Genomic DNA, 6,260 nt, shown 5'->3' with positions numbered 1-6,260 from the left:
CAGCTTATTCCATGTAAAATGGATTATCATGTAATCTTGTTTTGTCTTTTTTTCGTTTTTCTTTTTTTGGTTTTAATTTCCAAATCCATTTGTTATTCTAAATAAAACAATATATTTCACTCGTATTAGGTTGCAACGTACTTAGGGACGAGCATTGCTGGTTTTCAGTTGTGAACTAGCATATGTTGAATGTGGACAGTTTGTTATCATTACAGATGAACTGGCAATATAGGTGCTCATTTGGGCTGATCGGTGCTTAGCACCCCATTTAGCCCAAATTGATCAATGAACCATCTTTACATTCTCCCAAGCTAAAGTAAAGAGATGCATAAACTAGTGCTGCAACCCAAGTTCGGGTTGGCTGTCAACGTCGTTGGATTGGGTTTGGGCTGAGCAAATTCCGGTCAGACTATACCGGGTTGCGAATACTGATGTATTTTGGTCAGGTAAGTTTGGTTAGGTCGGGTATAGAGGACTACAGGTTGGGTTCGAGTTGGACACCTTGGGTTAGAATTTGGGTTGGGTTGATTTGAGGGTTAGGACGGGTTGGGTGCAAGTTGAGCCCCAACTAGCCCAACACACTGGAGTTGCACCCCTAGCACAAATCTATGTTAACTTTGCCTCAATCGTGAGTCAGGATGGCCACTAGGTGTCATGCAACTGGGGTTCACATGCTGAGATCTTATGATGATAGTAACTGTTCATGTTGTAGATATTATGCTTCCACAGGTACTGGAAAAATAAAAAATAAAAAATCAAAGGTGAGGATCATTGTTGAAGCATAATTATTAGACCACATTCTTTATGGTTGTGAGAATATGATGGACGGTTCAAATTACCAGAGCATCTTGGCACCATGTAAGAATTCTATAAGGTGGGCCTAAATGATCAATGGTATGGATCTTCCTAAAGGGTTCGATATCTCGATTAGGCATACCGGTGGACCCTACACAGTTGTGATTAAACTAAATTCGTGAAAGGGGTGAAACGGTTCAGCTGTGTTAGATGTAGAGTGTCCTAATCTGAGTAGGAATGCTAAAATTCATGTGGAGCCTTAAGGGAGATGAGTTTTGATGGGTTTCAAACTCCTACCCTTCAACAACTACTTAAACTTGGATGGTCCCCAAACCCACACATGTTTGAAGCTGTTTTCCCATTCTAGTGCTTCTTTAAGGGTTTGTTTGATTTTCTAAATCGTTGGTAAATACCTAGTAAATAAGCAATTATTACTATTTCACCCTGGTATTTAAACTTTGAAAATCAGTCCTAAAAGGACCGGTTTAAATTTGTGGGCCCCAATATGACATATCTGCGCCGTCCATCCGCTTTACCAGAACATTATGAGGCAGATCTAATACTCAAGTGGCCAACGCCAAAGGAAACAGTAGCCCCAAGAAGTTTTTAACGTTAGGTGTTCAGTTCCCTTATTCCTGTGGTGTGGTCCAATTGAGCATTGGATCTACCTCATTTTTTGCTCATGCCCTAAATTCAGGGGCTAGATAAGCCACGTACATCGCGGTGAGCTCCACATATATTTCGCACTCCTAGGTTTTAGTGTTCAAAAAGTAAGCCCATCAAATCAAGCATAGAGAACATGCAATAATTAATTAAGGAAATAATCATTACCCATTTATAAGATATTTACAAAGGATTTGGAAAATCAAACAGGCCTGAAGGGTGTAAGAAGCAGAAGAGGTACAAATTTCGGTCTAAATTTCTCAATCCTCAGCTCTGATGCACCGTTCGATCCTTCAATTCCGCATTTATAGTCAGAGTCGACTATGCTTTGGCTATGGTGAATCATCAAAGAGAATTGAATCTGTTTCGGTACCCTTTTAGGTCAGATCTGAATCCTTCATTCAGGAATATCCAGGCCCGGATCTGAGTTTTTCGTGTATCCATTTGGATCACAGATGTATCCAGCAGCATTGGTATAATTTAGCCACTGTAATCTTTTATATATTATTATAGCCCCAACCAAGGTGATTGATTAGAATATATATATATATATATATATATATATATATATATATATATATATATATATATATATATATATATATATATATATAAGTTTCATAGTTCATGGAAACCACCTTAGTGGACGGTGGTCATTAGACCCTAGTGCGACAGCCGGATTTTGGCTAATTGCAAAGGATTAAAACCCATTTACCGTATTATAAAAGGGGAGAGAATTGAGGATCGCACCTCACCGATTTACCGAAGCTGGGCCATCCCATCATCCGTCATTACTGCCAGAGGTCACAACAGTTGCTTCTGTCTGTCCTGTGATTGATGCTCGATCCCACATCCCGTAGAGAAATAGATTTCTTCAAACCCTTAAAGATCTCCGTCGTGGCAGTCGTTGACTCCGGTATATGTATATCTGTCGGATTCCTCTATTGAGCACCCCTTCCTCCGGTGAGTGCTGGTATACGACAGGTATATTTCTTCCATCCTCGTCCGCATGCGAAAGCTAGAATCCTTCAGTTGCAGCGGCCGACTCCGGCATTAGGTCGATATTTTCGTGTAGTGGAAGCCAGGGGCGGCGGGAGATGTGATATTAGGGTTTCTCTCCCTCCCTTTTTTGCTCTGAGATCGGGTCCGACATTGGCTGCCAGATGATGGAATACAGTTCTTTCCTTCTCTCCGTTCTCTTAGGTATGAGATCTGGTGGAGTTTTGTCTGTGTAGAGAGGGCAGAGGTGTAGAGAGGGCAGAGGCGGTCGGTGTTCGGGTTTGCCTGAAACCCCCTTTTTTTTTTCGAATGAAAGGCACAAAAATGCTGCCGAACCAATGCCCGCTTTTGCGTGTCTTCGAACGGCCTTCTGGGCCTGTTTTGTTTTATAAGTGGGCAGGCTTGCCAAATGGGCGGCACCCTTTGAGGATTATTGTTTACAGGGACCAGGCCCTTAGTTTTTTTTTTTTTTTTTTCTTTTATTATTATTATTTTTTTACAGTGTGTTTGTCCACTGTATGTGGGCCATCTATCAAGGCTAACATCTGGCTGCCTCTATGTTGTGGGTTTGCAAGTTTTTTCTAATGGGCTTGTTAAGAGATTTATTATTGGGCTTGGGCTAAGAAGCAAATTTTCATTCCTGGGTGCATACGTTGATTAATCCGATCTTAACCTTGGGTTTGTTTGTTGTACATTGTTAGCCCAAAACTTAGGTCAATATAAAGTTTGATCATCAGCTTCCCTTTGGGCTTGTACTAGTTGTGCCTTATTTATGGGACTATGCTCTTCGAAATTGTTGTCATATGTCTTCTTCTGTAGGCCCGCTTTTGGATATTAGTTTTAGATTTGAACCATTTATTGTGTGAATTATGGGTATACCATCTGGAACGTTCACTGGGTGGATGATTAAGAATCTAGATTCACCATCATGTGGACGCTTAATTTCAGATCCTGATTGTCCTTCTACGTGGACCATACTGTAAATATGACTATCCATTTAAATAAGACTAAACATTTTATTTAGACCACCCATTTTGAACCTTTTTGGAATGTCCACTGATGATGCGCATATCATATGGAGTCTTGATTGGCCTCTCGTGGGCCTAGTACCCGTACTCTAGGAGCGTACATCGACCCTTATTTAAAAGGAAAGAAAAGAGTAACTTAACCATCTGGTTCCTTTCAATATCCCCTGTATATTTGAACAGTCGATGTCAGTTACCTTATGAGCCAAATTGGATTGTTTAATTGATAATCCATTAAAGATATGATTATTTTTGCAATTCTGAAATTTAAATTTGTAGAATTGGATCCATTTGTGATAGCCACCACAGTGACCTTAATCGGTGAAGATTTTATGAAATTTAACTCTTGATATTAGGATACAATGGTATGATTGCATAAGATGCGAATTGCGTCCTACCCCTGCCCGGACGATAATCCATCTGGGCAAGGCTCTATGGGACCCACCATGATGTAAGTGTATCATCCACTCCGTTAATCATTTTTCTCATATCATTTTAAAGAATGATCCAAATTTTTAGGCAGGTCTAGGGCTTAAGTTGACCACAAAGTGGGGATGGTACGTCCACCATTAAAAGCATCTTGGGAGCTGGAGAAGTTTCAGATCAAGCCGATATTTGTGTTTTCACTTCATCCACGTCTACATGACCTTATGAATAGGTTGGATGGTAAAAAAACATCACGGTGCCCCTTAGAAAGGTTTCAACGGTGAGTGTCATTATCACTGCAGCTTCCTTTGGTGTGATCCATTGGAGCTGTTGACCTGCTTCATTTTTAGGATTATACCTTAAAATGATCCAAGAAAATTGATGAACGGCATGGATAAAACACTTACATATGGTGGGCCCCACAGAGACCTGCCTAGACGTAGGACGCAATCCGCGTCCGATTGCATATGGCTGCGTTTGCGTTCAATAAGATCAGTGACGAAAATGTAAAAGATAACTATTTGGTAGGAGCGTAAACAAAGTATGGTAAAAGGTGCTTGTGGTATAAATATGAGAGATTCATTTCACCCACAGATGATGAGTGTCTCAGATTCATATAATTGGTATACTTAAGTCCATGTTCAAGAGAATCAATTGAATATCATAGCCCCATCCCATAGGAGGGGTAATGATAATGTAATCAATTCTTTCCAGGATTAACTAATTAGGTCCATCTTCATCATGTGCAGTTCATTTAAAGGCCCCCACTTAATTGAAATTTTTTCATGATATTCAGTTTTGTTTATGAATCATTTCAAGTAAACATATTGGCTAATGTCAGTATTATGTAATCAAGTTAACATTCCAACTCAATGTAATTTAGCTCCCCTTTTAATTGAGTTAAATTATATTTTTAAAAAAAGAGTCTATAAAGTTAGTCTTAGTAAATATGGCAAATGACCTTACCTTAGAAAATTGAGGAAAGGCTTGGTGAGCAGGGTAAGGTTTATAATGCTCATCTAGGAACCTTGGGATGTGCACATAATGGGAAAAGAAAATGAAAATTCTAAAATGGGATCTTTAGGTTCTATGGCTAATAATCAAGATAAAGATTGATTGAGCAATAAGCAGGCTAAGGAGGCTAAGAATGATAATCGCTTCTTCTACAAGAAATCAAGTCATCACGAGATAGATTGCATTAAGTTGAACCAGTGGCTTGTAGAGAATGGTATAGATCATGTTATAGTCTATTTTGAGTCCAATTTGACCGATGTGTTGAAAGACTCTTAATGGATAGATTTCGATACAACTATTCAAATTTATAATTCCATGTAATTAAAATATGCTTCCGTGCCGGCCATCTACTAATACTGAGCGATTGGTATGCATGGGCATGTAGACATCCCACCCTAGGCTGGTAAGCTGATTAAGTTTGAACTAATGGATGGTCAACCAACACCAATTCTAAACCCTAACCTTAGAAGCCTAAACCCTAGGAACCATAATCCCAAACCCTAGACTCAACCCAATCAACCTGGTCAGCCTAACCCTAAACCCTAGGAAACTAAAACCCTAGAGCCTTGAGTCAGCTCGATGAGTCAATTCACTTAGTTAACTCACTTAGTCAGCCTGCCTAGTCTAAGAACCCAGTCAACTTACCTAGTTAAGCCTAAAACCAAGCCTAAACCCAAGTCCAAAAGTAAGCTTAATTGGAGAAATATGCAAAACCTCAAAGCAACAACCTTCACATTAAAGCCTCCAAATGCTTAGAGGAGACTGCCTACCAAAGCAGGGAGTCCAAGTGGGGACTAACGGCGACTAGCTTACCGTCGGCCACATGACACTTGCCCTCTTTAGGGTGGCATCCCTCAAGCATATGGAATCTCCCTTTTTCAAACCCTAAGTATGCTGTTGAGGTGTATTTATTCTGATGCTCATTTCCTTACCCAAAATTACCCTTTTACTACTTCATCTAACCCATGAGATGATGTCACGTGGTAATCTCCAATCATAATCCTTCAACAACTTTTTGCCCTTATGATCACTAGGAATTACAAGAAAACTGGGCTTGGATATTATAAATAGCTACCTCCCCTTCTCATTTCAAGCACTCACTCACTCCCAAATCCAAGGCATCCAGTAGGTTCAAAAGATCTAGAGCATTCAGGGAGGATCAATTATCCCTCCTCATCCCTTAGAGCCTTATCCATCTAGCCATCCTTCCACCAAAGAGAGTGAGAGTGAGAGAGAGAGTCCAGCCCTGATCAAGCTCAGCTTAGCCAGAGTCCAAGCCTCCTGAGCCACCTAAGTTCAAATCTGAGAAACTTGATCTATCCTTGAGACACTGTCATT

Source organism: Magnolia sinica, chromosome 8 (assembly GCF_029962835.1).
Source record: "Magnolia sinica isolate HGM2019 chromosome 8, MsV1, whole genome shotgun sequence".
Lineage (NCBI taxonomy): Eukaryota > Viridiplantae > Streptophyta > Magnoliopsida > Magnoliales > Magnoliaceae > Magnolia > Magnolia sinica.
This window is presented reverse-complemented; position numbering follows the sequence as displayed.